Below are 26,424 nucleotides of genomic sequence, written 5' to 3' on the forward strand. Positions count from 1 at the left end.
TTTAAAACAGGTTAATGTTGGGTAAGACTGTTAAGAATAGCTATATTAACATGATATCTCAAACTATTGTTTAAGTTTTTATTTAAATTCCAGTTAACATACAGTGTAATATTAGTTTCAGATGTACAATACAGTGATTTAACCCTTCCACCCACTCCCGGTGCTCATCACAACAAGTGCACTCTTCAATCCCCATCACCTATTTCCCCAATCCCTCACCCACCTCCCCTCTGATTTGTTCTCTAGAGTTTGTTCTCTAGAGTTAAGAGTCTGGATATCCCTCACTTTGTTCTCCACTATGGACTTACATTTGTTTTTTATTTCAGATGATGCTGTCTTAGAGATTTCTCTTTTCAGCTATTAAATTATTTGTCAAATAAATGGATTCAGAGAACTGAAGGTACATTTCCAAACCACTTGATGCCCTAATATGAACTCACTAGCCTATTGCAAAGTGTCATATATTAATTTTCAATTTAATAGGTGTTACTTTTAAATTGCTTTAAAAATTATTCACAAAAGTAAACCTATTTTCTGGGTTTTTTAACCAGAATTATAATTTGGCTTTACATAACATCTATTACAACAATTTAATGCATTGTTTTTTAGGTAAATAGAACTTAAAACAACTAGGAAAATAGTTAATGCCACCTTTGCTGCATATCTTTGGCTCATTCATCTCCCTTAAACTTTAAGGAAGTTTTAATTTTTGTTACAGTAAGAAGATACACTCCATTCCATTCCTACATCAATAAGCACCATCCTTTATTTCCTGTATTTTACTATTCGAGTTTACATCCGTATTGGTCTCCTCTCCCCATTGACTGTTTTCACTCCAATGAAGTGTGACACTTAAATCGTTTAAGTGAGATATGAAAGGCATTAAATAGTTATAATTCTTGTGTTTCTCTTCTCTGTTATTTTATGATTAATTCGGCTGCTTGACAACTCATATTTTGGATAAGAAACATTATTCTTTCCAAAGATAAGTTTTCATCAGGGAAAGGTTTTTCGGAAAAACGTTGTTTGATATATAAAATTCAGTAGGAGTTCTTCAACATGGGGATTGAAGGCATTGATTTCATTAATTTTAGTGCAAAAAATGAAAACTCATAATGGACATGCAGTCTTTGAAGCTGTAGGCGTGCACATTCTCATTAAATTCATAGTCAGTCGGTAGAGTAGCAGGGGTCCATTTATTTTCCTAGGATTTAGACTAAATCACATCTCTCTTACACCTCTCTCACACCAGTGCCTCCATAAACTAAATACAGACTTTTCTGCGCTGCAATTTTGGCTACCTAAATAGATGGTTTTGAAGTACCCACTGTGATTTAGCCCGAACTAGAGCAGTCAAGTTGACACCATGTGTCTCAAAGGAGAGCTATGCATAATTAGCTATCTCTAAATTTAGAAAGGTATCACTTTAAAAGATCATCTTACACCAGAATTATAGAGATTTACCTTCTATCTCTGAACTATTTTCTATCTCTTTACTTTTGCTCTGTCAGTTCATCCACATGGAAAGACCTCCTGCCCTCCACTGTTGTATTTTAAGGTACGGTTGAGATTTTGCTACCAACATGTCTATGGAGGGAAATGGTCTTGCCCTCTTTTGAACTCCACTAATATTCATCCTCTGGTTACTAACGGTGTGACAGTAAGTCATCTATGTTTGCATGGCTTTTTTCAGTGATGTTCTAAACTAGGACTCAAGCCTTCCTGTATTAACTTTGTAAAGTCTTATCACTTACCTCACTAACTGATGTCCACGTTTCCTGAAGGTAGCAACCATGTCTGACAGAGTAGTAATGAATATTTTTATTTATGCATTTATTATTTTATTATACATTTTACTTACATATTTATTATTTATAATGAATATAATGACTGTTATTATTCACTGCAGATACCCAGTTAATAGTTATTTTTAATGAACTGGTGCAGGAAGAAAAGAAATAGGTGTCTTGGCAAAGAATAAAAATGAATATAAAATATCTTTCTATTTCACGATTGACAAGTGGATGGAAAAAAATAACAATAACAACAATACACTTCCATGTTAGAGTTATCATTAGTTTGGTAACAATCTAACTTGATTTTTATTGAGTAGTTGACAGTCTGATGCAGAAATCTTGGGGACAATCTTACATTTCTGTATGCCAAAAATATATGAAAGTATGTAGTCTATCTTCCCACCACTTGTTCTCCACTAACATTCAACTATGCTGCTAGCCCCACCTATTCATATTTAACTCAGGAAAGAGAGAAGCGGAAAAAATTCCAAAATTTTATTTGACCAAGTCTGCTTGAAAGTGACTCGGTTGTTTCTTGCCTTGCTTAGAACTGGTGCCTTGAGATAAAAATAAATCTAGTGCTAAGAAAACTTTAAATTTATGCACAGTCGAGTTTACCATTTATAAATAATATACACTCCACATAAGTGGGGTGCAATGAAAGTAGCAAATCATCAGTGTATGTCAAAGTAATTGTTGTGACATTATATTTTTAAAATTAACAAAAGATATAGATGATCTCAACATGGAATGAGTGGCAAGCATTAGCAGGAAACAGGGTAAGTTCTTGTCTTTTTTGGAAATAATGTATAGATACCGATTAACCTTGAATGTTCATGAAAAAATCTATTTTTAAGGTTATATGTTTAATAATTTAGTGGTGACTCTCAGAAAAAAATAGAAATTATTTGCATAAATTCTAAACTATTCAAGTAAAAAGAAATGTTACCTCAAAATTCTCAATTGATCCAACAATAATGGAAAGGAAAAAAAAAAACAGCAAAAAAAAATGGTAGAAAACAAGATGCCATTGCTAAGTCTAACATAGTGTAATAGTAATAAATGTGAATGTGGATAAATTTCCTTAATAAGAAATCTTATATCACAATTTTCAAAAGTTCTGATATACAGTATTTTTCTGGATAAATGAATGAAATAAAATAACCCAAGGATTGAAAATAAAGGTAAAGGAAAAGACGTAACAATTAAATCTGATAGAATAAAAAGTACAAGAAGCTGAATTAGTAAAGAGCTTTTACTCACTTAAAAATGTAGCTTTAAAATGTAGAGAGCAAACACTAATGGAAATGATAGGGGAAATTGGTAAATGATATACCATGTTTAGTAGAAAAACTTAACAGACTTCTCATAAATCAGCAGAGCAAGAGGGCACAAGAGAGAAAATTTTAACAGAAAATCTACATTTAAAAAAGATATCATGGAATATTTGTGAAAATTAACCATGTATCAAGCCACAACCCATCCCGAAGTGCAAAGACAAAAACTCAATTTAAAAAATTAGAAATCGATGGTATGAAAAAAAAATCTATACACTAAAATATTCAAAGGCAAATTCTCTTCTAAATAAAATCTTAGTTTGAAGAGAAGAATGGAAAAGCCAAAAATAACAAATGCTTTAGAAATGAATGACAAAATCATCAAATAAAAAGGCCCATGGGATTCAGCCAAACTATGATCATTAAGAATAAGCTTTAAAAGAAAGATGCAAGTCCTATATGAAAAAATAAAAATTTAAATGCCAATTTTTACTGACAGATATAAAAAGGTCTTACAATGATGAGGCATCTCTTTCTTGAGGAAGTTGGAAAGCTGTATACATTTTCTCTAAGCCCAGATTATAAAAATATGTTTACACCCAATAATAATCAATTTGTTATTGGCACAAGTATAGAAAAATTTTTAAAGTGATTAAAGAATTCAGACATAAACCTCCATATAAAGTACAATATGATTTATTAAAAGAGATAGACTTTCACTAAGTGTTGGATAATTCTATAAATGGTTTTAAATGAGAAAGTTTTATGTTATTAAATACAATATTTTAGTATTTGAGTTTTCATAGCATAGGTATGCATGATTTTTGTTAATAAAAGGATAATGATTTATAGAAAATTGCTATTTACTAGGAAAAAATAAAATTAGTCCCCTGGTATATATATGCAATTTATGCAAATGTGAAATAATTTGTAGCTATTCAAAACAAATATGTAAGCTATTCAAATGAAATATGTAAGGTTAAAAACAGCAAAAAACTATAGAAATATGTACATGGACATACATGTGTCTGTAAAATATATATATATATATATCCCATTTTTGTTTTATACAATCTATGTTTGCATATGTTTGCACATGTATACGAAAAGTATCAGAAAGATTAACTATGAAGATATTAGTTATCGAGGAGAGAAAGTGAAGGAGGACTGAGCACTTTATATGTCACCTAAAACAGCAGTGGAAAGAGTGAGATTACAGAAAGCTTCTAATATATAGTCTCTGCCTGGGGCCATTCACACACTGTGATGGCAAGGCAAACCTAAATGAAACAATGCACGAAATGGAGACCATATATGACTGCACCAGAACATGTCCCATTGACACTCAATCACACATGCCTCAGTGGTTCCAACACAACGTAAACTTCCAGGTAGTCACATCAAAACTTTTCTTGTAGCACGTGGTCAAATCATTTTGGACAGTTTCATAACTAAGAGCAAAGAGGGAACAAAGTAACAAATTACTTTGAAAATCCAACTCCACGATACTCCTGTCCTAGTATTAAAATTTAGAAAAGGAAAAATGATGAAGGCCCTGTAAATGGGGAATTTGGAGGGCAATACAATGAAATCATGTTAACTTTTTCATAAGAATATTTTCATCTCTTAGTAAGCCTTGTAAATTGCAGTTTATACATTACCAACAGTGGTGACTTAAATTGAGGAACTGCTTCTCCTAGGAAATGGTTTTCTAAACTTGGGAGTCATTTAAGAAGTGTAGAAAAAGAGTCTATTAACTGATACTAAGTGTAATTCAAGCAGGTGTTTCTTCCATTTTTATATAAGTGTCAAATGACATGTTGCTGCTCTCTATTTGACTAAAATCCTGATTAGAATTAGCTTGAAAATGAAACATTAGCTGGTTGAAAAGCAAAAAATTCTTTTCAGTCTAGTTGTGGTAATGGCACATAGTACAAGCAGTTCGAGGTAGAGAATACTTCTCACTTAATAGGTACCTGGAGTTTTCCATTGTTGTGGAAACTAGTTTGAATACAACATTCTCATGAAATTACTCTTAATAATGAAAAGAACAGGTTAATTTTAAGTGAATTAAAAGGTACTTAAATACACCTAGCAAGTTTCTTTCCTTATTAAATACTAAATATCCCTGATAAGTTCAGGAATATAATGAAATGTCTGGGTCCATGGCAAGTAAAGCATGAGGGGCATATACTCTTTATACTTGTTGTAAATTTCAGTATGCATTTTTATGGAGATCTCTCCAAAAGTTTGCAAATGCAGTCTCTTCATGTCACAACCATTTCTATTAAACAAACTAAAAAATATAATAAAATTTTGTGCACTGTGGTACTGAAAAGAGTAATAGCTACAAGGTATGTGGAAAACAGTAAATGATACATATATTATGTTAATATTTGGTATTGTAATAATGATGTCAATTTCATTGTTATTCTAAAGTCAATGTGAAGATTTTCTGGCAAACAAATGACTAAGCCAAATTATTTTCTATAAAATGTACATATATTCTACTTTTTCTTACACTTTCCTCCTATCTGTGACTATTTTAATACAGCCTTTAAATTAAATATCCACACAATAAGCTGTAACATTATTAGTCCCCGCGAGGGATTATTTGAATCAGGTCTTATTGGTGGCAAAATAATTTAGACTATGAAATTCTAAGCCCACAATATCAACTAAGGTTAATGTAATATACTTGTACTTGGAAGAAAGCCCAAGGTTTGGTTTAAAAGGGCTGGGGCATGGATATATGATCCTGAAGATTAGCATAAAATGGGAAAACTAGAAAAGAACTATAAACAGTCCAAGGTACTACAAAGACAAAGAACTTAGAAAGGCAGAGAAACCAATATTCCAAAGGGCTGACTATGGGCACTGAGAAAACCATAAAGATATTATTTAGACTTTAGGTAGAAGAATCTACACTAGAGAGGAACTAGTGTACTAAATTCTTGATCAAATTTTTTATGATGTTTTATGAAAATAAAGTCAGGAATAAAATATCATCCCACAGCAGCAGAAGATCATACTTTTCAAAGGGCTCAAAAAAGAAAATTATATAGGATATAAAAAAACAACATAAATTGGAATTAGAAAAACTGATGGGGCGCCTGGGTGGCTCAGTTGGTTAAGCACCTGCCTTCAGCTCAGGTCATGATCCTGGAGTCCCGGGATCAAGTCCCACATCAGGCTTCCTGCTCAGCAAGGGGTCTGCTTCTCCCTCTGACCCTCTTCCCTCTCATGCTCTCTGTTTCTCATTCTCTCTCTCTCAAATAAATAAATAAAATCTTTAAAAAAAAAAGAAAAACTGATAAGCTGATAAGAGAAAAAGTAGATTTGAGAAGAAAAAGTTATAAATAAAAGAAAAAAGTATCACAAATGAAGATAAAACTAGATGAAACACGAGTGAATTTAAGCAGTAAACAATTGAGGTAGAAAATGGAAGGTGATTATTTTGTATTAACTAAGGAAAGAAAGAAAGAGAAAGAGAGAGGAAAGAAAGAAAGAAGAAGAAAGAAAGAAGAAAGAAAGAAAAAGAAAGAAAGAAAGAAAGAAAGAAAGAAAGAAAGAAAGAAAGAAAAAGAAAGAAAGAAAGAAAAAGAAAGAAAGAAAGAAAAAGAAAGAAAGAAAGAAAAAGAAACAGATATAAGATAAAGCAAAGACCTGGGGTGGGGGAGGGTAATGGAGTAGAACAAATACAAAAGATATAAATTTTAAAATGTTTTATATAAGAAATATGTATTGACAGGTTGTGCCATGTGCTTGGGAAAATCAACCCATCATGGCCAGAAATGAGAACTGTTCTAGTAAAACTATTGAGCTTTAAAGGAAAAAAAAAATTTTTTAAAGGGTGTCCAAGCAAAACAATCATGCTAATTATCAGGGAAACGGTTTGTAATCAGATATTTGACAGCAACATTATTTTTTTGCCAGAGACAATGGAATCATATATTTAAGATTACCAACTATCAAAATCAAAGGAGATAATGTAAGAAAAGTAGAATAAGTTAATGCTTGACTTACAGGAATTAACTAGGAATAAATATTACTTCAAATTAGATGGCATAGAGAGGGAGAGAGGGGAAAAATAAATTACAAGCTAATTTCAATATTGCTCATAGGTTGGAAAAATTAGAAAAGAGTCTTTCCTACTCCTCTCCCCTCTAAAAAACAAAGGAAAAACTAAAAGTATTCATAAAATTTTAGTATATAGGTAATATCTAGAATAAAATACAACTGTTACTAAATAATGCAGTTGCTTATATATAAAATTCTAAAAATAGTTGCCAATTGGAGAAAACAGGTTTCAAGGATTAGAATAGCAGTTAAGACTTTGAAAACAGGTAAGTTATTACAAAAAGCAATTAAAAAGTATTCTTTTCAATAAATGGTGTTGGGAAAACTGGACAGCTACATGCAAAAGAATGAAGCAGAACCATTTTTTAGCCCATACACAAAAATAAACCCAAAATGGACTAAAGACCCAAATATGAGGCCTGAAATCATAAAACTTCTAAAAGAAAACAGGCAGTAATTCCTTTGACATCAGCCTCGACAACATTTTTCTAGATATGTCTCCTGGGGCAAGACAAACAAAAAGAAAAAGAAACTATTGGGACTATACCATTAAAAAGCTTTTGCACAGGGAAGCAAGTCATCAACAAAACAAAAAGGCAATCTACTGAATGGGAGAAGATATTTGCAAGTGATATATCTGATAAGAGGTCATATCCAAATATATATAAAGAACTTATACAACTTGACCCAAAAAATAAACAATTCAATTAAAAAATGAGCAGAGGGCTTGAATAGATATTTTCCCAGAGACATACAGATGGCCAACAGACACATGAAAAGATTATTAACATCATTAATCATCAAGGAAATGCAAATCTAAACCACAATGAGATATCACCTCACACCAGGCAGAATGGCCAGTATCAAAAAGACAAAAAATAATAAGTGTTAGTGAGGATATAGGAAAAGGGAACAACCACTGTGGAAAACACTACAGAGATTCCTCAAAAAATTTAAAGTAGAAATGCTATATGATCCAGTAATTCCACTACTGGGTATTTACCCAAAGAAAAAAAAAAACACTATAGAAAAGATATATGCACCCCTATATTTGTTGCAATGTTATTTACAAAAGCCAAAATATGGAAGCGATCCAAGTGTCCTCAATAGATGTATGGGTAAAGAAGATGTGGTATATACAATGGAATGTCATTCAGCCATATAAAAGAGTGATATCTTGCCATTTGCAACAACATGGATGGCCTGGAGGGTATTATGCTAAGCGAAATAGGTCAGTCAGAGAAAGACAAATACCATATGATTTCACTTGTATGTGGACTCTAAAAAACAATACAAAAAAAAAAAAACGATTAAAAACAGAAACAGAAACAAACTCATAAAAACAGAGAACAAACTGGTGGTGGTCAAAGGGGAGGTTTGTGGAGGGATGGGCAAAATAGGTGAAGGTGATTGAGAGGTACAAACTTCCAGTTATAAAATAAATAAGTCATTGGGGCTTCTGGACGGCTCAGTCAGTTAAGTGTCCAACCCTTGATTTCTGTTTAGGTCATGATCTCAAGGTCATGGAATTGAGTCCCGTGTCAGGCTCCATGCTCAGTGTGGAGTCTGCTTGGGTTTCTTGCTTGGGATTCTTTCTCTCCCTTTCCTTCTGCCCCTCTCCCCCGCTTGCACTCTCTAAATAAATAAGTGAATAAATAAATAAAATATTTTAAAAAACAAAAATAAGTCATGGAAATGAAAAGTATAACAAAGAATATAGTCAATAATACTATAACAACATTGTATGGTGACAGATGGTGACTACATTTGTCGTGTGAGCATTGCATAATGTATACAGTTCTTGAATCACTATGCTGTACACCTGAGACAAATATAATATTGTATGCCAAATATGCTTCAATAATAAATATTAAAAAAGAAAAATTGTTTCAAAATCAAAAGCAAGATGACAAAAATTAACTTAAATGTATATTCAGAACCACACCAGAGGAAAAGATTTCAGGTCATTTTAAATATCCCTAGGAACACATACACAAAGGGCTAGCATTTCCCTCCAGCCTGTTTAGAGTGGACATTTGTCCTCATGCTCTCAAGACTTCTGGAACTCCAGCCATCATTCCATTATTAAAAGAGCATGTGCTAGCTATTAAATCTCTTTAAAGAACTTTTCCCAAAACTTCACCCAGCCACTTCCACTCATAACTCATTGGTCAGAGCTTCAACTTGTGTTATTTCTATCAGGATGTAAATCTAGGACATGCATTGTTCTTAAATCTCGACATATTTCCACTACCACCGCCCCCGCAAATAGGAATTCTGAAACTATGGACGCAAGGGAATGGATACAGGGGATGTAGCCAGCATTTTCTTCCACCCCGGTTTTTCTGCCGAGTAAGTGCTATGGCAGTGAGCAGGTGACTTGGGCTTCTCCTCTCCTGTCTAGCGAAAGGATCAGTTCTCTAATCCTTTAATCTACAGCTTAACATACAAGGGAACATAATTGAGCCTTGATAAGATGAACAAATCCCTGTCATTCTCCACAGGTAGGGGCAAAATGCATAGTATTTTACCAAACAACAAATTTCAAGGGTCTCAAACTCAAAAGCGAGAAAAGAAAGGAGGAAGACAGATAATTACAAAAATCATATTCAAGAAAATGTTCTCTTTGTAAAATTCATCAGAACAGGCAGCTTTGTAACAATCCTATTTTTTTTTTACAGTAAAAACATGAAAAGGATTGGAATATCTGCCAATGCATATAGTTTAATTTCAAAAATATTATGTATTTTATATTTTTTTATTTCTAAAGATGGTATTTAAAATATTTAGTACTGTACAACACACACAGATTTGTGTGTTTGTGCACAAATTCACATTTACCAATATTAATATAACATAGACGTGGTATTTGCAGTGTTACAACGCGGTCATTGTCAAACTTCCTTACTTCCAGTTGAGGAAAGTTACGCTGCATACCACCTTCCCTTACACCTGTTTGAACATATTTAAAAATAAGTTATGTGTTGATCTTCTCTGTCAATGGCTTGGGACAAAAAGCATGGTTTGCTGATGTTACCATTCTTTTTGCTGGTCGATATTCAGGTTTCTCTTACTTAGTGTATGTTTTACAAATTCATTTCTTCTCTCTCGGTTCTGTTCATATCACACAGCACAATTCGTTTTTTCCTTCACCATTTGTACACTTAATCCAACTCTCACCTGCACCAAAGAATTACCTGTTTTCTTCCTTGTTGTTCCCTTTATTGGACATTTTTTACACTTCTTTAAAGTAGGCACTACCCGATTTACCCTGCAATTTGAAATTAATAAGTATGTTGAAATCATATGAAACTTCAAGGCTTATGAATTAAGCATACAATTAACTGATAATTACAAGAGTATGCAAGAAAAGTAAAATGCACAGCATGTTAAAGAAGTATGGAAATACCCACGACTAACTTTGCTTAAGGAATTCAAGAAGACTGCATTTAAGGAGGTCACATAGTAGATCCAGACAGCATAAGTAGATATTTCCCAGGTAAATAAGAGAAACTGACAAGGGCATTTCCTAGAGAAACAAAAACACAAATTGAGAAATCCATGAAAAGATGTGGTAACTTGAGAAGCGTGGAGCTGGGAGATCGTGGAGGGTAATCACAAGTGATGGAACTAAAAAGGAAAACGGAAGGCTTTTATTTGCCAGTTTGGACTTTCTTATATTTGTAGGCAGCAGAGTAGAATCTGAACTGTTTCAGAAAGAAGTGCAAGCGAGAGTGATAAGAGATCAATTAGAAATTTACTATAAATGAAATTAAAAACCACTCTGAGATAACATTTGTCAGAGACTGAAAGACTTGCCTTCTTGCTCTATCAATGAGGATGCTGGGGAAACAGGTATTCTCAGTCATTGCTGAGGTGATTTTAGATTGGAATATTCTCTAGGAGGACAACTTGACATCTTCTACCCAAATTGCACCTGCATATATTCTTTGATTCAGCAATTCTAACCCTAAGAATTTACCTGTTAAATATATTTGCAGCAATCACATATGGAAGATTATTTGTTGCAACATGGTAAGTGTAAAAGATTTTACCTCACTTAAGGTCCATCAGTAGGTTACTTGTTAAATAAAATGTGGTGCGTTCATACAAAGGAAGCATATGCATTTAAAAAACGACAAAGAAATCCCTTTGGGTGGTGATATAAAACAATCTCCAGGATGCACTGAGTGAAAGAAAAATGGCACAAAAATGTGCATAGCATGCTATTATTTTGTTAAAAGAAAAGCAAAGAAAAAATGAGTATACACTTATTTTCTGCTATAACATGGAATAATTTTAGAAAGAAGAGTGCTATTGTCTTGGAGAGAAATTGGGTAGCTAGGAGACAAGTAATGAAGGGAAATTTCTCCTAATATATGATTTTGTGCCTTGTAAATTTTGAATCATGTGAATATACTACCTATCAAAATATTTAAAGTTCAATTTAAAAATAAATATTATATTATTTCAGATAATGAATTACGGGAGCCTGTATGAAGCTAATAGCAGTGAGCTTGGAAAAAAAAAATATGTCTCAATTGTGATTTTCAGATAGAAACGAGTCCAGTTTGAGATAATTCTAAGATACCTTAACAGAGTAGAAAAAATTGTCCTGAGTGAGATGATGATAGAGATATAGATAGATGATAGTAGAGATAGAGAAGTCACCAACATCTAGATGCTAGTGGAAGTAACACATAATGACGCAGACTGTATAAGTAGAGCAGGGGAAAGGACAAGATCTAGAACCTGTTACCAGCCAAAATGAAGTGGCAGAAGATGGAGAAAAGCTAATGAAATAGATTAGAAAGGGGTAATAAAATAATAGGAGTATTAAGAAGAGAGTAGTGCTCTGGAAATTGTGGGAGCAGTAAAGGTAAGTAGATGGTATTCAACAGCATCCAATACTACCAGAGATTTATGCTCATTCCAGTCCCTTAATAAACCAAGAATTATTTACACTGTACTACACACAATGCCCTTTCTTGGGTATTACCACCACACTGCAATTTTCTTGTGATTAAAGGCTGTATATAATCTATAGGACATAGCAAAGTGATTTCATATAATAAACTCCAAATAAATAATTAATGAGAAGCAATGAGAACTTTAAATATATCTTTGTGTTTTCTATATGGCCAATTCTACCAAATGCATTAGAGAGGTACAGAAGAATGGGCATTGAGAAAGCGTTGTCTATTAGAAACTGCAGGAACCAGTCCTAAAGGAAAGGAGATCGTGGAAATATACTGTAAAAGTGTTAAACAGAATGCTGAATGAAAGAAAGTGTTGCTTGTGCAGCATCAAGAAAGCCAAAGGAAGATTTGAAAAGTATGGAGAATTTTAGTTATGCTATGACCGAGTGTAAAGAGTCAGTAGAAAGGGGCATACTGATAGGACTTAAAAGAAGAGATTTAATAGTAGGAAAAGTGAGGTTTTGAAGGAAAGTACAAAAGAGCTCAGGGTTAGCTTTGAAAGGACATCTACATTTTCCTCTGACATTATATGGTAGATGAGAGTATGGATACAGACAAAGGTACCAGGAGGTTTAGAGGGAGATAGGCACAGCATCATATGTTGAGTTAAAGGAGCAACTACATGTCTCTTAGATAATGTGTTCTTATCATCGTTCTTCAGATTAAATATTCAGCACTAAAGATTCAGGTAAGATAAATATGATGGTAAAAAGAAGATGGATCTAGGACCTTGAGAAGAATGGTTAAGATGGAGAATCTACTTGGAACTCAAAAGAAATGAAAAACAAAATTAACTGAGAACCTAGTTAAAATGAATCTATATGAATTAGTGTTAAAAATTTCCCAAGGGCACACATGTTCTACTTATACAAATCCTCAGTGTTAATAATATAGTATTTTCACATCCTTTATAGTATTTTGATCACCAATTATAATGATCTTGGGAAATTAAACCACATAGACTCTCTGGACCTCAGTTTTAATATAAATAAAAGAATAGAGTAATGATAACTTATCTCCATCCTTCTTCCAGCGACTTCCAAGCTGTATGAGTATTGTTACCTATTCAAACATGTGGATAGTGGAGTGTGCAATACTGTAATTTTGCTTTTGCACATCAAAAGGCTGTTTAAAAAAAGAGGTAGTTTTTAAATTCTTTCTTGCAGCCTATAATCATGACTTTTTTTTATAGGAGCGTGAGGTGTTTTTGTGGTTACTTAGAAGAATTGTGGTCTGCAGTGAAAAAACCAAAGGTCCCTTTTCATTTTTGTAGGGATTTTCATCCTGTCATATATCAGAGGAGACTAGAGGGTTGAGGGTTTTGTGGAGCCACAAGACGACTTCTTGCTATAGAGGATGGGGTTAAAAAGGAAAAGGAAAGACAATTTCTAGTTCTTTCTGTGATACTAGTGAGCAAGTCTTTAGTGCCTTTGGGATCCTCTCTGGGGAGCTGTTATTAGATAAAGGGAAGTCTAGCTTCCCTCTCATAATGTCTTTCATAATGTCTTTGTGTGTCTGGTGAATGCCAGAGGCAGGGACTTGCAGGTTATGTGAAACTTCTGTGGTAGCTTAGAAATACTATGATACACTTCAGGGGCTCTCCATCCAGTTAAGAGACACACAGAAACATACCTTAGTGTCCAGGAACATCACTTTATTTTTTTCTGCAATACTATATTTAAATCACTTTGCAGGGCAATCATATAAAAAGAGGAGTTGTAAAGCTATGAGTTTCAAGCTCTCATTATTTCTTTGAGTTTGCTGTTTATTTTTTGCCTAAGACTTTCAGCCATTTCAGGACAAGGTCTGCTAGTCTCTAGATACTGTCATTTAAACTTAAGTTCCTCCTGCCTGATTAGCCATTTTATGCTCTGCTTTCTTTCGCATTTGGTTAGTGATATCGAAATGCATTAATGCTTCATATAAAACAAAATATCCTGAGGATTCTCATAGTTATGTTCATATCTGGAGCCAGTGGGGGGGGAAATGGTTAACAACCCATCACTATATTCATGTTAAGAAATTTCTACAATTACACATGGATTTTGGGTTTCTGCCTCATTTACTCAATTCTTAGGAAGTAGCTGTTATTCAAGGCTACTGCTTTTGTTCTTTTCTTCCTACTAATTATGTTTTTAACAAAACATCTGAGGCAACATTTTTTTTCTTATAAAATATTCCTATTTAAGCACTGAAAATTAGAATGGTCCCTGATCTAGACACTTCGGCTTCTTTTAAATTCTTTCCTTTTGGTATTTGATATTTTTATTGTTTGCTTGTTTGGTTTGGCACTTTCTGTGACATTTTACAGGAAAGGGGGGGAATATACATTTAACTTTTTAGATAAATTATTACAACAAGTAAACACATCGAATTGTGCTTTCCTCTGAATTTTGTCCTCCAGTGGTAAACTAAACAATCATCCGTGGCTATTAGGATCAGAAAAATATGCTTTAGGAAGATTCTAGGAAGGCAGCCCAAGTCTATACTAATTATTCCTTCTCCTGCCCTTTCTTAAAAAGTAAAGTGTAATCTAACTAATGAATCTGGAAGAAAAGCCCAGATACATTTGTGGCTTTGGGTTTTTAAGGAAGACTCTAAATTTAATCACTGTTTAAAGGTGGAGAAGTTCACCAAGGACTTATCAGCCTTGAAATAAACCTTTCCTCTGGAGATTTAAAAAAAAAAAAAAAAGACAGACTGGTGTTAGAATCGTCATCACAATACTGGAATCTAGAAAAGAATGAATATTTACAGACATTTGAGAAGAAAGTACTAAAAAACTAGACTCTACCCTCAGCCAATATATGTGTATGCTACAAGTAAATACAGTAAGACATTCAATAATTTAGAAAGTACATCACTCAAAAGGCTTCTATGTGGTAATTACTTGAGGATCTTCTCCAGTAGAATGAATATTAACTAAGAGAAAGAATTCCAACATAGAAGATACTGTGTGTGACGAATAGTGATGGTCAGTGAATAGATTCAAAATTTTGGTTAATTCTAAATATACGATAATATTGTGATTGTAAGCAGAAATATTTGTAAAAATAAATACAACTTTAGAAAACTTGATCAATACACAATATTTTCCAAAGAAAGAAAAAAGTAAACAATAAATTCATAGTACATTTTAAATGTGGGATAAAATATACGTTATCAAAGGAATGAGACCAAATATATCACTTAGGAAAAGGAATGGGTTGAATAATATGATATTCAATGACAGACTCAGTTTTGAATAAGTAAATATACACTCAGTAAAATTTGCTAAGGAAAAACCTATCTAAAGTGAAATGGCAAAAAGTGATTTAAAATTAAGTGAAAAATATGAGGTCCCACCAAGATGATGAACAGGTCGAGAAATGCATAAAACAAAACACTTTGGAAATGCAGAGAAAAATTGTTAAATCAGCAAACACTTTCCTTAGAAATGGGGTTTTAAAAACATTATTCTGAGAATCGACAATCCAATGGCAGGTTGGGGAGAGGAAGAACAACAAAAATTTTAATTAAAAAAAAAAAACAAGCCAAAGTAACACAGACATGTATGTATTTCATGTTTGAGTGATCCCACACACAGTTTAAATCTATAAGCTGTATCCACATGTCATTGTACTATGCCTCTGGAACATACAAAGAAGTTGGCTCCAAATAAAACTTTAATGTATTAAAAATATAGAGATGGCAAAGGATACTTCTTTAGATTAAAATACAATAAAACGGTGCGCCTGGGTGGCTCAGTCGTTAAGCGTCTGCCTTCAGCTCAGGTCATGGTCCCAGGGTCCTGGGATCGAGCCGACATTGGACTCCCTGCTCAGCAGGAAGCCTGCTTCTCCCTCTCCCACTCCCCTTGCTGTGCTCTCTCTCTTGCTGTGTCTCCCTCTGTCAAATAAATAAATAAATCTTTAAAATGCAATAAAACAAAAAGCATTTCAGGAATTTTTGATAATTTCTCACAATGTAAATAAAAGAGGAAAAGTGAATATATTACACATCATTTTAAATAATTTGATACTTATGTTACGCTTCCTGTTTGAAAATTATGTACTGAAACTTACAAGTTACGATTAACGACTTTTTATTTTCTCTTTTCCCTGAAGATGCTTAAGCTGTGGTTCACATTTGTTAGTACTAACTTTCTTTTAACACAATCAATGGTATTCATTAGAAATCATCAGGAAACATTATATGAAATGGCTACAGTCTAAAGTGCCCCTCAATAAAATTAAGAATAAGACAAAGAACCCACAATAGCTACTAATATTCTGTATTAATTTGAAGGTTTAAGTCATAGATGTCAATTTATCAATCTAGTTAGAGATGACGTGCTAGGAATCCATAAAGTCTGGAAAAAAGTGACTGCAAAGGCTGTGGGGTCCTCACTGGTACCTCCAGGTTCAGTGGCAGGGGACCATGGCAGGTGGCATTGGGGCTGGGGCCGATGGGGCGTACACGCTTGATGCCAGGGACTGGTTGCAGGAACATGCGCGGTGGCAGGACCATCTATGGTGGTACATGCTGGGGTCAAACGTGCACAGTTGCAGGGGCCGGTGCCGTGTGCCAGGAGCGCGCTCGTCCGGGCTCAAGCACGGCAGTGCTGCAGGGACAAAAGTCACAGATACCTGTGTCCCAGAGGCAACGGGACAGTGACAGGTAGACACGGCTGTAGATTTAGACTGTGTGCGGGATCACTCAAACATGACAGGCACACACGTCTGTGTTACGCTGGGCTTGTTGGGGTTTTTCAATTAAAATTTTCGTTGTTCTTCCTCTCCCCTACCTGCCGTTGGGTTGTTAATTCTCAGGAAAATATTTGTAAGACCCCACTTCTAAGGAAAGTGTTTGTTGATTTAATAAGTTCTAAGCCAAATATTAAAGGAGTAGCTTAGTCTGGACCTGTAGACCCTCCAATAGCTCTCCCTGCCAAGGATCCTGTATTTCTGATATCATGGACCCCATTTGGCTGATCCAAGGAAACACCATACCCCCAGACTTGGAGTTGCCACACATCACTGTACTTGGCACCCCTCACCACTGAACCCAGTTTCCCAGCACACTCCAGGGTACCCCCATCCGCAGGTGAAGTCTTTCCTTACTGAAGTCAGTCCATAAAGTCCGGAAAGAGTGACTGCTTCTTCAAATGCAGAAACACCTATGGCTGCAGGGATCACAGTGTCAGGGAAACATGATACCCACAAAGGAACACAGTAAACATTCAGTAACGGACACCAAAGAAATGGAGATCTATGGATTTTTCAAATATTTAAATTCTGCTTCTTTGTGATTAATAATTCCATCTTTAAGTCATTTCTTTCTTCTCAAATTTTACCCTAAACAGTCATGACAGACCAGGCCACTTCTTCAATATTTTGCTTAAAAATTTCCTTAAATACACAACGCCATTGCTCACAAGTTCTACCTCAAAACACTAGGTTACAAATACAATTCAGCCAAATCCTTTGCCACTTTATAACAAGGATTGCCTTTCCTCCAGTTTCCAATAACATGTTCCTCATTTCCATCCAACACTTCCACGTTCTGTTCCCAACTACTTAGCTGTTCTCTCAGAAGATGGGGGTTTCCTCTTCTGTTCTCCCCTTCTCTACCTGAGCTCTCTCACTGATACCACCTTTAAAGGTCCATTACAGCAACATAGGCTTTTTCTAACATGTACCTCAAAACTCTTCCAGACTCTACTTATTACACACTTCAAAGCCACTTCCACACTTTTAGGTTTTTGTTATTCTACTTCTCAATACCAATTTATGTCTCAGTCTGCTCAGGCAAAATACCATAGACAAGGTGGTTTAAGCAACACACATTTATTTCTCTGGAGGTTGGGGATCTAAGATGAAGGTGCCAAAAGATTCACTGACCATTGAAGCCTGCTTCCTGGTTCATAGAAGCCCATCTTCTTATTGTTCTCATGTGGTAGAAGGGGCAAGGAAGGGGCGCCTGGGGGGCTCAGTCAGTTAAGCATCTGCCTTCGGCTGAGGTCATGATCCCAGGGTCCTAGGATCTAGTCCCACATCAGGCTCCTTGCTCAGCGGGAGCCTGCTTCTCCCTCTGCTGCTCCCTCTGCTTGTGGTCTCTCTCTCTCTCTCTCTGACAAATAAATAAAAATCTAAAAAAAAAAAGGGGGGGTAAGGAAGCTCTCTAGGGGCATCTTTTTGGGGGCAATAATCTCATCCATGAGGGTTCCATTCTCATGACCCAATCATCTCCCAAAGCTCCCACCTCCAAATATCTTCACATTAGGGATTAGGTTTCAAGATGTAAATTTTAAGGGGGCACAAACATTTAGTCTGTGGCAAATTAAAATGCAAACATCAGGAGAGTAAAATCAATAGAACATGCTAGAATTATTTTGCTACTAAAAGATTCAAATTCATGTTGGGTTTGTAAATGCCCTCTCATTTTTTTCCCCACACCATTAGTTTTTTATAATGAAAAAACCTCCCCCAAAAAGGTATTTTATGGAGGGAGAAGAGTTTTAAATATATTTCATATTGGGGCACCTGGGTGACTCAGTTGGTTAAGTATCTGATCCAACCATTGATTTCGTCTCAGGTCATGATCTCAGGGTCGTGAGATCGAGCCCCATGTCCAGCTCTGCACTGGATGTGGAGCCAACTTAAGATTCTCTCTCTCCTTCTCCATTTGTCCCTCCCTGCTCACACACTCTCTCTCCCTCTCTAAAAAATAAAATAAAATAAATGTATTTCATATTATGTAAAATAGTTTGGTGCTTAAACTTTTCTTTTGATAATTTTGTACTGAAACTTACAATTTACCATTTACCATTTATGACTGTGCTGGTTTTTTTTTTTTTCTTTTCTCAGAAGATTCCTAAACTACGGTTGATATATGTTAGTACTAAATGTCTTTTAAGAAAATCTCATACTTGACAAAAAGATATGCTCCAGAATGTCTCTGAAGAAATATTATAAGACAAATGAGTTGTTGCCTACCAATTCCTTTTTCAGTAAAAGCTTTTGCTTTATTTCCAGTTAGTCATAGGAATCATCCCTCTGGGAAAATAAAGACATAGCGTAACACTGAAAAGCATCATAAGATTTCAGAGGTGAAAAGACCTTGGAGATGGTTTAGTCTGAAGTCCTCATTTTGCAGATAAGGAAATTGAGGCCAACCTGCAGTTACACGGATGGTTTAATGGCATGGCCAGAATTAGAAGTACCGTCTGGTTCTCAGTCCAGTGCCTTTTTGATTATACTGTGCTGTGGTCCTCTTGTGACACCTCTGAAAGCGGTTCTCATAAAGCCTCTCCACCTAACTCTCAGTTTTTCTAATGGGAATACTTTCCCTGCAGAAAAATGCCTGCCAAGGATTCTGCTATAAAAGCTCCCACTAGGCTTGGGGTCCCTAGACAGTACAGTCTGCAAACTGTAATGAACTGCATAATGTGTCTATTCTCCAGTGACATGGAGGCTTCACAATGTAGACTTTTTTTTTTTTAATAAAGATTTTAAGCAAGCATCTCACATGTCTAACCCTCTGTACCATGTCCTATGAGACAGAGCCTAGAGCCCGTTGCACTCAGCAATGTTATATGTTGGAACAATAGGAGGATGTTTCAAGATAGTTGGCCTTGTTTGTCCCAACCCCATTTTTTTTTCAATCATTCCTTTTATAAATCAGCATGATCTCTCTGGCCCTTTCAGTAACTGAGCAATTGAGCAAGGTCTCAATGTAGAAAATTTTCATCCATGACAATAGTGCAAATTATCACTGAGATCTCACCCCACTTTATTCAATTCCTATAACAAATATTCTCCATACTGTGTTCAGGCTCTGTATTAGCCATTGCTCCCCAGTGCTATCAGTTGTGCTAGATGAACTCTCTCTCTTGAATATTGCAGATAGCTGGATTCATGGTAAATTTGTAAATTTGTGTGGACAAAAAACAGCTATCAAAATAAATGTAAAACTATAATAAATAGCATGTAAAGAAAATGAAAATAAGGTCTGTAATTTCTATCCAATGGCCACTCATCCTTGATTTGGATCACAAGCTCTAAAATGTAAATCACTTTCACTACACTGCTTTCCTATCATTGTAAAAAGTCACCATGGCAACAAATCAATAACAATAAAAACCAATACATTATTGTTCTTTAATGTCTATAGGTTACTAGAATGTGGTTTTGGAACATAACCCATCATCTAAAAAGTTTTCCAATATTTTTATTCATATTTCATTATCCCTGCTTTCTTACCCACAATAACTACCTAGATTTTCTCCAACATGGAGTACTAAAATTATGTTAATTATAGGACCCACTCCCTCTGTCCACATTCCTTTGAATAGCAGAGAAACAAGGGTGATTTCTACTCACATCAATTAAATATCATTCACCTTTAATTTTTTCTTTTTAAAAAAAAAAAATTTTATTTATTTATTTGACAGAGAGAGAGACCGTGATAGAGGGAACACAAGCAGGGGGAGTGGGAGAGGGAGAAGCAGGCTTCCCGTGGAGCAGGGAGCCCGATGCGGGCCTCAATCCCAGGACTTCGGGATCAGGACCCAAGCTGAAGGCAGACGTGTAATGACTGAGCCACCCAGGCGCCTCTAATTTTTTTCTTTATCTCAAGTTGAATGCCTAGAAAACATCTACACTATTCATAACCCTGACTTCACATATAATTTTTTTCAAAAAAAAAAAAAAAAAAAAACAAACCCAGATATATCCATGCTGAGAGTATTTTGCCTATTTTAAAAATTAAATACTTTAATTTTGTTACCCAAGCATTTTTACAGTAATGGAAAACCATAATTGCATTTTCAATCATACTCTCACTGGGAAGCTAGCTTTATGGGGCAACAGATTTATTTGAATATGTTCTCCCTCTGGTTAATAAACCTCTTTGTTTTTCCTCAGACCTACTAATTTTGAGGAAAACATGTAACTCCAACCACCTACTAGTATTACAGAAGTAGATAGGAATTCTGGTTGCAATGTCTTGATTCCAGTTGAACTCATCGTACATTTGAAGTGTATGTGTGTGTGTGTTTGTGTGTGTGTGTGTTCACTGACAAGTTTTTACAGATTGAGCCATAGACAGGTGGGATAGTCCTTTAAACTCTTTCTGCTGCAGCTTTAATAGCACTTCCTATATTTCTAAACATTTTTAAGTGGTCTATTTGATCATTTACAACATGAAAATATGTTGCTTATTTTTCATGGTAATCAAAATAAAATAGAAAAGTTGAAAACATAAAGGAAAATAAGAACATAAGTGTGATAAAAGCCTGAGTCAGTTGCTAGTGGGTAAACTAACCCAAATAAATCACCTATAACAGCGAGCATAACTGCTTTCCCAGTGAAAGGAAAAGAGTTGGATTGGGTAAGGCAAAGCAGTAACATTAGCTTTTAGCTAAAGAATATTTAGATATAGCAGGTAGCAAAAAGACAAAAAAAAAAAAAGAAAAAGAAAATCCAGATAGGAGGATCAGAGAATGGAGGGTGGAGAGTTGCAGCCCACACTGTGGTAAGAGATGCCTGATCAGCACAGCACCTCCTAAAACAGGGCTCAAACAATGGCGAGGCAGTGTGGCATGGTAAAGAAGCATCTGGAAGGTTAGAGGAATAATCTTATCCAAGGCTCAAGCATGAGAGCTCTTCTCTATGGCCACCCAGTGTAACAGAGCATGGCAGGAAGAGCTTCAGAGACTTCTGGATGGAAATAGGGTAGGAAATCAACTAGAAAATAAAAAAGGAAAATGAAAAGAAGGAATGGTGGTGGGGAGAGAGGTAGAAAGCAAGCTGACGACTTGGCCATTCCATTCAATGAGCACATACCCAGAGTGATAATGAGTTTAGAGCTGTGAACCTGCTTTCAATGATCTACACTTCACTTTGTTCTCAATGTTTACACATTCCTAATGTTTACAGATACAGAAATGTGATTGTAGTTTTAACAGATATATAATCTTTATATATTTTGCATATAGACACTATCCAGTTTTCCATATATGTTTTTGTGTATATATGTCTATATACACTGTAAATATACAATATAAAATATATATGCCTATATATACAATAACATGTATGGGGAAATGGATAATGTGTGTGTGTGTGTGTGTGTGTGTGTGTGTGTAGCTCACTCCTACTATAGTTTTCAGGTAAATTTCCAGGGAAATACTCATTTTTCTTGCTGCCCTTATATTCTAGCCCTCCTTCTAATCCGCAGCTTCCCATCAGAAAAGACAGCACTATAGAGTGATATTTAATGATGACCACTGGATGTCCTTAGATAGTTTAAAGAGGAGACTGCTCAATGTGCCTTTCTTTAGCACAGTTTGACCTTTTTCTTTAGCTTTCATAGTTCAGCATTTCAAACTGCTACCTGAACTCTCAGCAAGTCTACTATGATTTTCTCACCTTTGCCTTGTTAGTGGTGTTACTAGGCAAAGTTCTTAAATGGAGCAGTGGGAGAGATAATCTCTCGGGTTTTTATATTTATAAGAGATACTAAGGTTTTCTGTGTCCTTTTATTCCCTTGAATAAATCCATCCTAGTCCCATTCATTTGAAAAAAAATATTTATCAAGTGCCATCTCTATGCAACGATTTGACTGGATGCCTAATAAACAAAGGCTACTCCTGTCCTCTGGGGCTTTCTACCTGTTCATACACTATGGTGATATGGCTCCTCTTCTCAGCAAAAACCAGGGCTTTTCCCCTCTTATTTTCCTTATTGAACTCCTTCTATTTAATAGGGTCTTGCTTCTGAATGCTGGTCTCCTGTAGACTAATTTAGAAAAGGAATAATTTATTAAAAATATGAGTGAGTTGAAGTGTTTGCTTCAATTCCAGAAACAGTTCCTATACTTAAAAGTGATAATAAAAGTATGTCACATTTTTCTCAGGGTTTTATAAACCTCATCCTGCAGGGATGTGCTGCTTACCTTTTAAAAAATCCTTGCTTTGGGCGCCTGGGTGGCTCAGTTGGTTAAGCGACTGCCTTCGGCTCAGGTCATGATCCTGGAGTCCCCGGATCGAGTCCCACATCGGGCTCCCTGCTTGGCAGGGAGTCTGCTTCTCCCTCTGACCCTCCCCCCTCTCATGCTCTCTCTCTCTCATTCTCTCTCTCAAATAAATAAATAAAATCTTTAAAAAAAAAAATCCTTGCTTTGCCACTATTACTGGAAGAATTACGTATTATCTTTCAGGTATGTCGAGGTGGAAAAAAGTTTGAGAACTAGTCCCCTTCGTAGTTCAGTGTGAAATCTTCATGTCAGATGGGAAATCATTTTCAGGAAGGCAGCCTTTGGAAGAAATGTTAAAAATCATACCTTACTATTTTGCCAAAAGCAAGGTTGGTAGAATCAGGGTTAAAAAGTAAGGACAATAAGACAGTAAGACCCAGTGAATTGATAATACCCCACTCAACTTCCTTTGGGTGCTCTTCAGTCTGCAGAAGAAAAATAAAAGAGCATGGATATTTCATCTAAAATCTTTTGTCATTAAGTTAGTAGGTAAGAGGATTTATATTTAAAAAAATAAAGCTAAATTAAACACTAAAATTGAAAGAACTAATGTTCTTTACCAAGAACATTACCTGTTGCCTTCTACTGAATTATATAATAGTTTCTAGAAAGAAGATGGAGATTTACACGGACCTCCACTATGAAATATGAATTGGAAGTTTGAACTGAATAGACATATACATTCTTCAGAAACCACAAAAACCAAGGTGTCTCTTCCCTTCATGGTTTTAGATGGAAACAGTAACAGAAATAGGAGCTCTGGAGTATCTGTTAAATTTTCATTTAAGCAAATGTTTTATTCTGATGATTTCTGAATACACACCTCTCAATGCACTAAAAAACTGCTTCTGAAAATACATTTTCTAATCAACTAGACTTATTTTAGAACTTCATTAATGTAAGTATCTCTTGAAAATACTTTTTTTGGGGGCGCCTGGGTGGCTCAGTTGGTTAAGCGACTGCCTTCCGCTCAGGTCATGATCCTGGAGTCCCTGGATCGAGTCCCGCATCGGGCTCCCTGCTCGGCAGGGAGTCTGCTTCTCCCTCTGACCCTCCCCCGTCTCGTGTGCTCTCTCTCATTCTCTCTCAAATAAATAAATAAAATCTTTAAAAAAAAAAAAAAGAAAATACTTTTTTTCATGTCCATTACCGAATGGTATGTAATAATCAACAAGCACTTGGAGTCTGTACTTTGTGGAATAATCCATATTTTTTTAAAGAAGTCAGCATTGTAGTTTGAGTGTATGAGTACTCCATGTGGATCTCTTAAGATTCTTCGGAGCCCTCAAAAACTAAATAATTGACTGAATTTTTTTATCCTTTCATATGCACTTGTTTTGAAGTATGCATTGCATAAAGGAATGGAAATGTAACTTCCAGTCCTCTCAGATATTCCAATGCCATAATACTATTAATGATGTGAAACTTCAGCTAAAGGTTAAGGAGTCTTAGATATTTTTCTTCTCCAAAGAAGAAAACTAGCTGGGTAAGGACCTAAGGAAGTAGATAATTCTTCTGAAAGAATTATCATGAGAAAAAAGGGAGTAAATATATTGGCACAGTGTTTTCTTTTTCCAGTATAATTTCAGCTCTCTCAGTTAATATTTCTTTTATTTGATTAATTAGTATATGTAATTCTCTCCCTTCCTCAGCCTCCCTACTCATCTACCCACTTACCTATGTATCCATCTACTCAATCCATCTATCTATCTATTCACCTACCCAAACATCTTTCCACCCACCCTTTGCTTTGTTGCTCAAAATGTATGAAGTAAGAAAGAGGAGAGAATGCATATGTATGAATATGCATGGCTGTCTGTGTGTCTCTACCTATCCATCGGTCATAAGACTCACAGATATAAATATATGTAGAGACACATTTTGTACACTCATAAACATATTTGGCCCTTTAATTTGTATTACTTGTTTATAATTATATCATTTTATCTTCCTCTTTCCTGTGGACAGAAACAAGAACAGATGTGTTGGTCTGACCTAGTATATTTAAAAGTATAGTACGGAGGAAAGACAGATGGACCTTCTAGAAAAATTTTGAGTGTCTTTGCTTCAGAAAGTCTTTTTTAGAAAATTAGTTTAGTAACATGAGTGCTTGGGTTGTTGCAATAGAACTAAGAGAGTGTAGTAAAGTATTTAAGAGTAGGGCAAACACCATTTACTAGCTCTGTACTTTAGGCAAGTCACTTAGTCCTTTTGTCCTCAGTTCTATTGTCTATAAAAGAGGGATAATAATGGCAAATCTTTCAGAGGGCTGTTGTGAGGACTGAATGTGCTAATATTTAAAAGAGCTTTGGACAGCAGTTGCCACGAAATAAACACTCTATGCATTAGCTGTTACTTATTGTCTGAATACCCTTATAGAAATGAAAGCTCATGAGAGCAAGAGATTTGCTTTTATGTTAATTGCTATTTCCAAACACTAAGAATAGTGCCCAAAAGATTGAAGGTATTCAACAAGTCTTGTTTTGAAGACACAGTATAGTGTCCTAGTTAAAAACAGTGATCATGAAGACAGACTCCCTGCATTAAAATCTGGGCTAAGTATTTATTAGCTATTTGACTTGTGCAATGTAGTTAACTCTGTTCTTCAGTCATTAGATCTGTAAAATGGAGATATGATGGTTAACTTTGTGGGTCAGCTTGACAGAATCACAGGTTGCCAATGATTGGCCAAACATTATTTCTGGATGTGTCTGTGAGAATGTTTCCAGATGAGATTAGCATTTGCATAGGCAGAGTGAATAAAGCAGATTGCTCTTTCCAACGTGGGTGGGCCTCATCCAATCAGTTGAGGGCCTGGATAGAACAAAATCAGAGGAAGGGAGAATTTGTTCACTCTGCCTGACAGTTTTTTTTGTTTGTTTGTTTGTTTTTCTTAAGATTTTATTTATTTGCGAGAGAGACAATGAGAGACAGAGAGAGACAGAGAGCATGAGAGGGAGGAGGGTCAGAGGGAGAAGCAGACTCCCTGCTGAGCAGGGAGCCTGATGTGGGACTCGATCCCGGGACTCCAGGATCATGACCTGAGCCGAAGGCAGTCGCTTAACCAACTGAGCCACCCTCTGCCTGACAGTTTAAGCTGGAACTGAGGCGCCCTCTGCCTGACAGTTTAAGCTGGAACATTAGTCTTCTCTTGCACTCAGACCAGGATTTATACCATCGGCTCTCCTGATTCTTGGGCCTTTGGACTCAGAGTAAAACTACACCACCAGCTTTCTTGGTCTTCCAGCTTACAGATGGCTGATTGTGGAAATT

At 35.4% G+C, this 26,424-nt stretch overlaps 1 long non-coding RNA gene across 1 annotated transcript; it reads left to right on the forward strand.

Moving 5' to 3' along the window:
* Positions 1-5,599: 5,599 nt before the first annotated feature.
* On the forward strand, positions 5,600-21,604 carry LOC110578319. The gene is made up of 3 exons (XR_002480172.1): positions 5,600-5,609; positions 18,397-18,403; positions 21,528-21,604. It is a non-coding gene; the product is annotated as an uncharacterized LOC110578319 (long non-coding RNA).
* The last annotated feature ends 4,820 nt before the right edge of the window (positions 21,605-26,424 follow it).

Source organism: Neomonachus schauinslandi, chromosome 5 (assembly GCF_002201575.2).
Source record: "Neomonachus schauinslandi chromosome 5, ASM220157v2, whole genome shotgun sequence".
Taxonomy (NCBI): domain Eukaryota; kingdom Metazoa; phylum Chordata; class Mammalia; order Carnivora; family Phocidae; genus Neomonachus; species Neomonachus schauinslandi.